This window comes from Nyctereutes procyonoides, unplaced genomic scaffold (assembly GCF_905146905.1).
Source record: "Nyctereutes procyonoides isolate TBG_1078 unplaced genomic scaffold, NYPRO_anot_genome, whole genome shotgun sequence".
Classification (NCBI taxonomy): domain Eukaryota; kingdom Metazoa; phylum Chordata; class Mammalia; order Carnivora; family Canidae; genus Nyctereutes; species Nyctereutes procyonoides.
The window spans coordinates 57,146,240-57,157,291 of NW_026575140.1; the positions used below are offsets into that span (position 1 = coordinate 57,146,240).

The window sequence follows — 11,052 nt, forward strand, 5'->3', positions numbered from 1 at the left end:
TGGCTTTGAGGACGGGGTAGGGTTTGGTCAATGAGGAAGGGGGATAGTCGGCATTTCAAGGCTAGATGGGCAATCGCCAGCCTGACCTTCATCTCATTCTTTTTTCTTTTTTTTAAGATTTTATTTATTTATTCATGAGAGAAGCAGAGAGAGAAGCAGAGACACAGCAGAGGGAGAAGCAGGCTCCTGAGGGGAGCCCGAAGCAGGACTCAATCCCGGGACTCCAGGGTCACGCCCTGAGCCGAAGGCAGATGGTCAACCACTGAGCCACCCAAGTGTCCCGTACATTCTCTATTTCAGAGATTCCTGGGTCACATGGTTTTACTTTTATCGCAGCTCTTCATCCATTTCATATGTGCCTTTGAAGTAAGACTCAACCCAGAGGAGAACTGAGTGTCAGGAGCGGGCCAGACTCTCAGGTGCTGTAGGCCCTGGGCCCCCTACTGGCTCCTTTGCCCCAAGCTCAGACTTGGATGTGTTGGCCCCTGGCCTTGGCACCTGCCTCAGCCTTGAGCCCAAGCTGCAGCTTGACTCAGCTCTGGCTTGGCTATGATGGGCCAGACCAGCCAGCCTCCCACTAAGCAGGAGAGAATATGGTAAAAGCAAACACACGTCCTGATACCTCAGTGGCACCTGCCTCAGACCCTTTTGGGATATCAAATGTAAATGCACAAATTAGTTTAAATTTTTTTTTTAATTTTAAAAAGCATCACATCTGCCAACAGCCACAGCTGCTAACCTGTTGGCCAAAAGTGAGTTGGGTAATAAGAAACCTAGGTCTGGTCTCCCCTGGTCTCTGGCCTTGGGTGGGCCACCCAGCTCTCCGGGTCTCAAATGGGAAAATGGGCTGGAAAGAAATCAGGCCTGGCTGGTGGCAGGATTCCTCTTTTTTTTTTTTTTAAGATTTTGTTTATTTATTCATGAGAGACACACAGAGAGAGGCAGAGACACAGGCAGAGGGAGAAGCAGGCTCCCTGCGGGGAGCCTGATGTGGGACTCAATCCCAGGACCCCGGGATCACGACCTAAACCGAAGGCAAACGCTCAACCACTGAGCCACCCAGGTGCTCTGGTGGCAGGATTCTGCAGGAGTACAGAGTTGGGGTCACCCCATGGCTTACTTTAAAGCAGTGTATTTTGAGACACCTGGCTGGCATATTTTTAACACAGAGAGAGACAAATGCGTGTCTATATATCCGTGGGGAGAGAGAGTTTTGTACTTGTGTATATAAATATATTTATGCACATGCCTGTGTATAAATGTCTCGCTGTAGAAATATAAGGGGTCTACCGAGCCAGACATGGGGCTGGATCCTGAGATCATGACCTGACCCAACATCCTGAGCCCGAAGCTTAACCAACTGAGCCACCCAGGCACCCCTCTCTTCTTTTTTTCTTCTGTAGGCTCCCTGCCCAGTGTAGGCCTGGAGCTCACGATCCTGAGATCAAGAGTCTCAGGCTTTCTTTCTTTTTCTTCATGTTCCTGACTCCCACCTGGATCTAGAGCCTGAAGCTAACAGTGGGAGCCCTAGGAAAATCTCAACAAGTCTTGTGTGTACTCCTCGCCATGGCTCAGCTCCAGACACGCTTCTTCACTGACAACAAGAAATATGTGGTAGATGATGTACCGTTCTCAATTTCTGCAGCCTCTGAAATTGCTGACCTTAGTAACATCATCAGTAAATTGGTGGAGGCCAAAAATTAGTTCCACAAACATGTGGAGTTCGATTTCCTTATCAAGGGCCAGTTTCTCTGGTTGCCCTTACTCAAACACATGGAACTGGAAAACATCTCATCAGAAGAGGTTGTGGAACTGGAATATGTGGAGAAGTACACTGCACCTCAGCCAGAGCAATGCTTGTTCCACGATGACTGGATCAGTTCAGTCAGAGGGGCAGAGGAATGGATCTTGACTGGTTCTTATGATAAGACTTCTCAGATCTGGTCCTTGGAAGGAAAGTCAATAATGACAATTGTGGGACATACAGATGTTGTAAAAGATGTGGCCTGGGTGAAAAAAGATAATTTGTCTTGCCTACTACTGAGTTCCTTTATGGATCAAACTATTCTCTTATGGGAGTGGAATGTGGAGAGAAACAAAGTGAAAGCTCTGCACTGCTGCAGAGGTCATGCTGGAAGTGTGGGTTCTATAGCTGTTGATAACATGGGAACTAAATTTTGCAGTGGATCCTGGGATAAGATGCTAAAGATCTGGTCTACAGTTCCTACAGATGAAGAGGATGAAATAGAGGAACCCACAAATCGACCGAGAAAGAAACAGAAAACGGAACAGTTGGGACTGACAAGGACTCCTATAGTGACCCTCTTGGCCACAAGGAAGCAATTTCCTGGGTTCTGTGGTCAGATGCTGAAGAAACCTGCAGTGGGTCTTGGGACCACACAATTAGAGTATGGGATATAGAGTCTGGCAGTCTTAAGTCAACTCTGACAGCAAATAAAGTGTTTAATTGTATCTCCTATTCTCCACTTTGTAAACGTTTGGCATCTGGAAACACAGATAGATATATCAGACCATGAGATCCCCGAACTAAAGATGGTTCTTTGGTGTCGCTGTCCCTGACCTCACATACGGGCTGGGTCACATCATTAAAGTGGTCTCCTACCCATGAGCAGCAGCTGATTTCAGGCTCTTTAGATAACATTGTCAAACTGTGGGATACAAGAAATTGTAAGGCTCCTCTCTATGATCTGGCTGCTCATGAAGACAAAGTTCTTTTTTAATTTTATTTTAAAGATTTTATTTACTTATTTATGAGAGATACAGAGAGAGAGAGAGAGAGAGAGGCAGAGACACAGGCAGAGGGAGAAGCAGGCTCCATGCAGGGAGCCCCACGTGGACTCGATCCCAAGTTTCCAGGATCATGCCCTGGCTGAAGGCAGTGCTAAACTGCTGATCTACCGGGGCTGCCTGAAGAGAAAGTTCTGAGCGTAGACTGGACAGACACAGGGTTACTTCTGAGTGGAGGAGCAGACAATAAATTGTATTCTTACAGATATTCACCTACCACTTCTCATGTGGGAGCATGAAAGTGAATGACAAATTTGACTACAGAGATTGTTTCTGTAAATGAAATTGATAAAAAGTCCTTAGATTACATCAGTGACAAAAAAAAAAAAAAGATTACATCAGTGACGGTTCAGAAAGCCGCCTCTTTAAGTTTATACAATGTTTTCACCCTTGCTAATTGCTATCACTGTTTATTTTTCATTTTATATCTATTATACAATAGTTTGAAAAAAAACAATAGTTTGTATTGTTAAAATATAAAATGTGAAAAAAATATTTAAAAAAATATAAAATGTGACCTGCCTTCTCTGCCATATGCAAACTCTTGAAACTAAACTAAGTTTTTTTTTTTTTTTTTTTAAATTTTTATTTATTTATGATAGTCACACAGAGAGAGAGAGAGAGGCAGAGACACAGGCAGAGGGAGAAGCAGGCTCCATGCACCGGGAGCCCGACGTGGGACTCGATCCGGGGTCTCCAGGATCGCGCCCTGGGCCAAAGGCAGGCGCCAAACCGCTGCGCCACCCAGGGATCCCTAAACTAAGTTTTTTAGTTTCCTTTTAGAGGTATTGGTTTGAATTAAAATTTGCTTTTGAGATGCTGTAAAAGTATGTATTAAAAATATAATAATTGTCCAGATTTTCATTTCTGATGAGGAAACTTGAGTTTTTTGTACATTAGCTGTTTAAAAAAAATCTTAAGAAAACTAATACATTCTAATAGAGAAAAAATTGGAAATACAATTTACTTTGGGTAAAATAATTGATATTTAACTATAATAAGACTTTGTGGGGGCAGCCTGGGTGGCTCAATGGTTTAGCGCTACCTTCAGCCCAGGGCATGATCCTGGAGACCCGGGATCGAGTCCCATGTTGGGCTCCCTGCATGGAGCCTGCTTCTCCCTCTGCCTGTGTCTCTGCCTCTCTCTCTCTCTGTCTCTAATGAATAAATATATAAAATCTTAAAAAAAAGACTTTGTGGATATTCAAAAAATTAAAACATTTAGATGGATGCTGCCAATGAAGAGTTTGTTGAAATATTTTAAGTGAAGTACTTGGTATTAAAGATATGTTAGAATCCTCTAGAAGTTACATATAGATTTCATGGTAACCAGGAATCTTTCTCCCTAATATATCCTGGTGTAGAATAAAATCTTTAGACAAACCTTTCAGTCAGTATTAGATAATAAACATTGTATAAATTAAAAAAAAGAAAGAAAGAGTCTCAGGCTTTGCAGACTGACCCAGCCAGGCCTCCCACAGGCTGGCTTTTTTTTTTTTTTTTTTTTTTCTGCTTTCCTAGTTTGCCTTCCTTGAGTTTTCCAAAGAAGGCTGGGAGGCGAGAGTTATTATCTGCCTGTTACAAAATAAAATAATAAAATGAGGCCAAGGAGCTTTGCCCAAATCTGTCCAGCTGTCTCCCAAGGCCATGGATCCCAGCAGTCGGGAGGGCGATGGCTGGCATCTACTGGGCCTTTGCCATGTGCGGGCCGCACACTTGGTGCTGTCTCCAGCATCTTTCATTGAATCTTTACAACAGACTCCTCTGGTGATTGTATGATGCCCATTTTATAGATGAAAACGGTAGACTCCGAGAACTCAGACAAATAAGTAGAAAGCCTGGGAGTCAAGGGCAAGAGCCAGGTCTCTGATTTCTCCCTGTCGCTCCTCCCTGAAGCCTTCGGGCAAGTTTGAGGGTGCATCTGAATCACCTCGAGGGCTTGGTAAAATACCCTCTGATTCTGATTCTGTAGGTCTGGGAGGGAGAATCTGCATTTGGGGTGATGCCACCACTGCTGGCATGGGACCCCTGATGGCATGGGACCTTCGGCGAAGGGAATCCTGTGTTTCCATGTCCTTCTCAGGCCCTGCTGGAGGGGTCTCCTGGACCTAGGGTGGCCCTCGGACCAGCTGGACTTAAAGCCTCCACTTCAAGTTCTTATCTGTGGCCGAGCCATAAGAGTTGTTTTTTTTTTTTTAAGATCTTATTTATTTATTCATGAGAGACACAGAGAGAGAGAGACAGAGACAGAGACACAGGCAGAGGGAGAAGCAGGCTCCACGCAGGGAGCCCGACGCAGGACCGATCCCGGGTCCCCAGGATCACACCCCTGGCCCAAGGCAGATGCTCAACCACCGAGTCACCCAGGGATCCCAGCCATCTGAGTTTTTACAATAAAAAGCCACCCCTGGCATTCATAAGCAGAAAACGAGCTTATTGGAAGGCCATAGGTGGCTTCTGGAATCACCAGACAGGCTGGATAACCAGGGCTGGGTCTATTGCAACAGGGACAGGGGCCAAAGCTCACCGCTGATCTCGCCCTGGTGAGGACACGCCTGCCGCGGGTCCTGCGGGGGCACGCGCGCGCACGCACACGCACACGCACACGCACAGCCAGGAAGGCCAGCATCACAGGCCCTGGACGCTGGGGGGCGCTGCCGGCCCCAGGATGCTTGACGCTCTTGCTCCGTTACTTTGCCTCACCAACCCTCTAACTCAAGTCTGAGGGAACAGGGGGCCACCTGGCTCAGCCTGAATCACGGCCTCCCTGTCAGCTGCGAGGGATACTGGGAAAGCAGATCTCTGGCTTGGAGACCTCCGAGGGTGGGAAGGCCTACCTCCCACCAACATGCATATGGCAGGAAACTCTGCAGACACAATGACTAGGTCTTGGGCAGCCAAAGGACCCCAGATGTCCACACTGCTGGTAGCTTTGTTCTTGGGCTTTTGGCGGATTCTGAGCCTTGCTTATATCCTTACATTCTTTTTACTTTCTTTTTTTTTAAAGATTGTATTTATTTATTCATGAGAGACATAGGCAGAGGGAGAAGCAGACTCCCTGCAGGGAGCCCAATGTGGGACTCCATCCCAGGACCCCGGGGTCATGACCTGAGCCGAAGGGAGACACTCAACCACTGAGCCACCCAGGTGCCCCTCTTCTTATGTTCTTGAGTCACTTGGGCTAGGCCGCCAACAATTATCGAGGCCCTCTTTCTGTTTCCTGCCAAGTGATTTACTGAGCCCTCACCTGCATGCAAGGAGCCAGGCGAAGCAATTTTCCAATGCAATTTTCATATTCAGGAAATCGTAGTGGGATACAGGGTGTATATTCTGTCTGAGCTGACCATTCTGGGATGATCCATCAGGCTTCGCCCTTAACCTGGCGCTGAGGGCAGGCCACATTCCGCAGGTTGCTGAGAGACTGCCCATCCCAGAGCCTTCATTCACCTGACCTATGAGTTCAGGGCCCGCTGTGCATTCCACTGTGTGGGGCGGGGGTGGCTGATGACAAGGACCAGGCCAGTGTGTGCACGCCACCCAACGTACCTGCAGGACAGGCTCGCAGGGTCACACCAGGAAGCAGAGCAGTGGCCACTTAGCTCTGTGCCCAGGGGTTCTGTGAGCTGCTCAGCTGAAGCCTGAAAGGTCACTGCGCTTAAGGAAAGAGCTTGGTCCTCCATGTACAAAAGGTTTCAGAGGAGCAGAGGTTTCCATGCGGGCCTTGGACTCACCAGCCCCTCCCCACTCACATCCATCCTGCACGCTGCTGCTGAAGAATCTTTCAGAAGTGGCATTTTACTGTGTCATAGGTTCCAGTTCTCATGAGTTTGCCTCATCCTTCTGGTCAGGCTCCTGTGCCCTGTGCCGGCGGGGCCCCCCAGTCCTTTGGTCCTCTTCAGCTGCCCCAGACAGGCCAGACACCCACTGAGGTCAGATGGCCTTGCTCATTCTTATCTCTGAAGCCAAGCTGTTCCTTCCAGCCAGAAGCCCTTCCAAACCTTTTCTCACCAAACCTTTCCTGGCCTTCCATGCTTAACTCAGATTTCCCTTCTTTCTGACCACCCAGACTTTCCTTCCCTCCATGGTTGTCTGTCCCGTTGACTTGGCTCACCCATCCATCCATCCAGCCATCCATCCATCCATCTCAACAAGAATAAGTGGAGGTCTGCAGGTGGTGGTTGCTGTGCTGGGTGTTTGTCCCACACCAAAAACAAGAGGCTCCTGTTTTCTTTTTCTTTTTTTTAAGATTTTATTTATTTATTCATGAGAAACACAGAGAGAGGCAGAGACATAAGCAGAGGGAGAAGCAGGCTCCCCACAGGGAGCCCGATGCGGGACTCGATCCCAGGACCCCAGGGTCACACCCTGAGCCGAAGGCAGATGCTCAACTGCAGAGCCACCCGGGTGTCTCAAGTCTCCTGTTTTCAAGATGATAAATCCCCACCAAGTAAACACCTCTCTACGTTTGTACAAAGGGGCCTGTAGGGGAAGATGTTCCATATGGGCCATAAGAAAATGTCACAGGGCAACGGGAGTATGGCCTCCTGGGAAGGACATTGCTCATGCAGCAAAACCAGAGTTGCAGTGAGCCAGGGAGAGAGAATTTTATGAGCATTCCCAGCTACAACTATAAAACTCTTGGAAGAAAATGCAAGGGGAAAACTTGGCAATGATTTCTAGTCATTAGGAAAATGCAATGAGGTATCACCTCGCCCCCACTAGGAAACCCACAAGAGGCCCACGAGATAACAGGTGCTGGCAGGATGTGGAGAAGGGGGGACCCTCGTGCCTGCCTGTGGGGATGGAACATGGTGCTGCTGGGGGAAACAGCACGGCAGTTCCCCAACAAATTAAAAATAGAATTCTCATATGATCCAGCAATTCCACTTTTCAGTCTAAACCCCAGAGAATTGCCAGTAGGATCCTGAAGAGGTATTTGCACAGCAGCACTCGCAGCAGCATTATTGCTAATAGCCAGAGTGGAAGCAACCCCATGTCCATCAATGGGGGAATCTATACACAAAGCGCTGTACTTACATACATGGAATGTCATTCAGCTTTAAAGAGGAAGGACATCCTGATACTGTGACAACACGGGTGGACACTGGGGACGATGTGCTGAGTGATGTAAGCTGGTCACAAAAAAGACAATTAGTATGACTCCACATGTATGAGGTACCCCACGTGGTCAAGGTCACAGGAGCAGAATGTTGACTGGGGGTGCCAGGGGCCAGGAGGAAGGGGGGATGGGGAATTAATGTTTAAGGGGGACATAGTTTCAGGGATCCCTGGGTGGCGCAGCGGTTTGGCGCCTGCCTTTGGCCCAGGGAGCGATCCTGGAGACCCGGGATCGAATCCCACATTGGGCTCCCGGTGTATGGAGCCTGCTTCTCCCTCTGCCTATGTCTCTGCCTCTCTCTCTCTCTCTCTCTCTCTCTCTCTCTCTCTCTGTGACTATCATAAATAAATAAATAAAATTAAAAAAAAATAAGGGGACATAGTTTCAGTTTGGTGAGATGAAGAGTTCTGGGGGCACCTGGGGGGCTCAGTTGGGGAAGTATATGGCTTTGGCTTGGGTCATGATCTCAGGGTCCCAGCATCGAGCCCCCACATCGGACTCCCTGCTTAGTGGGGAACCTGCTTCTCCCCCTCCCTCTGCTGCTCCTGCCTGTGCTCCTATTCTCTCTCTGTCTATGTCAAATAAACAAATAAAATCTTAAAAAAAAAAAAAAGATGAAGCATTCTGGAGACAGATGGCCGTGATGGGTGCCCCACAGCACAAATATGTTTAACACTGTTGAACCTGCACACTTCAACATGGTTAAGATTTAAAAAAAAAAGAATGTTTACAGTGATAGATTTCATGTTCTATGTATTTTAACCACAATTTTAAAATGTTGAAAAACAATAAGAAATACGTTGACAGGGGCATCTGGGTTGCTCAGTCGGTGAAGCCTCTGCCTTCAGCTCAGGTCATGATCCTGGGGTCCTGGGATTGAGTCCTGTATTGGGCTCCTGCTCCTCAGGAAGCCTGCTTCTCCCCCTGCTTGTGCTCTCTCTTTCTCTCTCTCTCAACTAAATAAATAAAATCTTAAAAAAAAAAAAAGAAAGAAATGTTAACATAAATCACATATAGTGGGGGGACTGGGGAGGGGAAAGGAGCATCACTAGAAGGCAGATGGAGGCCTCGTGGTGGGAAGGGCCTGGCTGAGCATGAGAGGGGAAAGCGTGTCCCCAGACTGTGTCCTCCACAGTTTGGAGTTTGTCCTGCGGACAGAGGGAAGCCATTAAAAAGGCTTCAAGCCAGCGAGGGAGGAGACTCTATCTGCCAAAGATCCTGCGGGACAGCCTCTTAGGGGCTCTGCAGCTGGCTTGGGGGGGCGGCGGGGGAGGCGGTGGGAATGGAGGTGCGGCTGCCGGGAGAACAGCCCGGCCACACCACACCCCTTGGAGAGGGTCCCAGAGAAGAGCTCTGGCGGCTGAGCATATGGGGGATGTAGGTGCCGAGCATCCGGACAGGGACCTCGGGGAGGAAGGCATTTAAGACCAGAGCTCTACCCTGACCCTGCCAGGTTGGAGTGCCTTGGGAGGTCCCAGCAGGGAAGTCGCACCGGCACCTGGTGGCGGGCCTGGAGCCAGGCTGAAGGTATAAGCCGTAGTTTCACCGAGGGCTGTGGGAGAAGAGGAGGGAGGGAGGGTAGAGGCAGAGTCGGGCTGAGGGCTGAGCCCCAAGATGCTCAGGAAGGAAGCCTGGAAGGGGGGCAGCCTGCAGAGGAGGCAGGGAGGCGGGGAAGCAGGGCCAGCGAGATTTCACAGGGAGGCTGGGGCAGCTTGGGGGGGTGGTGATAGGGGAGCCGCAGCTGCCCCCCCCCCGGGGGGGACAAGGTGACATGGGAAGGGGCAGGCAGGGGCTAGGGGAGGCGGTGGCTGAAGAGGGGCCATGGCACCAGTGGGAGGGTGCTATTTTAGTAGATTCGATTGTTTTTTTGTTAAATATTAAAAATCTTCCCCTTTCTGTTTTACTTGCAAAAGGAACGCATGCTCCCGGGAAGGAGAATTTGCAGGTGGTGGAGACCCTAGGATCTTTCATTAGTAAAGAAGTCAGTGGTGCAGAAGGCTGGCCCTCCGAGGGGACCCCAGCCAGAGTTTCCCAGTGTCCAAGTATGGGTTTTGTCTCTTTTGGTTGTTTTTTCTTAAGATTTTATTTATTTATTTGAAAGAGAGAGGGGGAGAGGATGAGAGTGGGGAGAGGCAGAGGGAGAAGCAGGTTCCCTGTGAGGAGCCCGATGCGGAACTCGATCCCAGGATCCTGGGATCACGCCCTGAGCTGAAGGCTGACACTCAACCCCTGAGCCCCCCAGGCACCTTCCAACATGGGACTTGAACTCACAACTCAACCTGGATGCCCTGCCTGCTTTGTGTGAGGGGGCCCCACAAATCTGCTTCAAGCATCCCAGAAGCTAATGTAGGAAGAGAGGCTCGATCATTAACCATTCCAACAGTCCCTGAGATTAACAACCAACCAACTGTTCAGGAAAAGTTTTCCTGCTCTTGGTATGAGGGTCGTGTATGAATTTCTCCTGAAATCCCCCTAAACCCCCGGATAGCTCAACGGTTTAGCGCCACCTTCGGCCCAGGGTGTGATCCTGGAGACCCAGGATCCACTCCCCTGTCAGGCTCCCTGCATGGAGCCTGCTTTTCCCTCTGCCTGTGTTTCTGCCTCTCTCTGTCTGTCTGTCGTGAATAAATAAATAATATATATTTTTAAAAAATTTGAAATCCCCCTAAAAGAGTGGGGTAGAGAATGACTTCTTCACCAGGCTTTGAGAACAAGAGTCATGGGGCATTTCTCAGAAAGACCCTTCTTCTGTGCAGGCTGCAGCCTCACAGAAGAGTCCTGCAGCCCGGGGGTGGGCGGGGGAGTGGGCTGGTGACAAGCCCTGACCTCTGCAGAGCTCCCTGCTTCTGCAGCTTCCTCCAGGCCATGTCCTAGGAGAACCAGGGTAATCAGAGGCCGAGCAAGGAGTCCTGCCTCCCTGACCTCATTTCTCTGACAGAGCTTGGAGCCTGACAAAGCCTGTGAGGTGGTGACAAGGACACCAGGAAAGCCCCGTGGTTGGTGGAGCAGACTCTGCTTCCCATAGACACAAGGAAGGAGTTGGTTCAAGGACTTTGGGGAAAGCTGAAAGCATGACAAAGACTCAGTCCTGGGCAGAAGGCAGAAGGGCCCCTGCCCCAAGTCTC

At 49.3% G+C, this 11,052-nt stretch overlaps 1 pseudogene; it reads left to right on the top strand.

The window, feature by feature from the left end:
• Positions 1–1,437: 1,437 nt before the first annotated feature.
• On the top strand, positions 1,438–3,047 carry LOC129497522 (ribosome biogenesis protein WDR12-like; annotated as a pseudogene).
• The last annotated feature ends 8,005 nt before the right edge of the window (positions 3,048–11,052 follow it).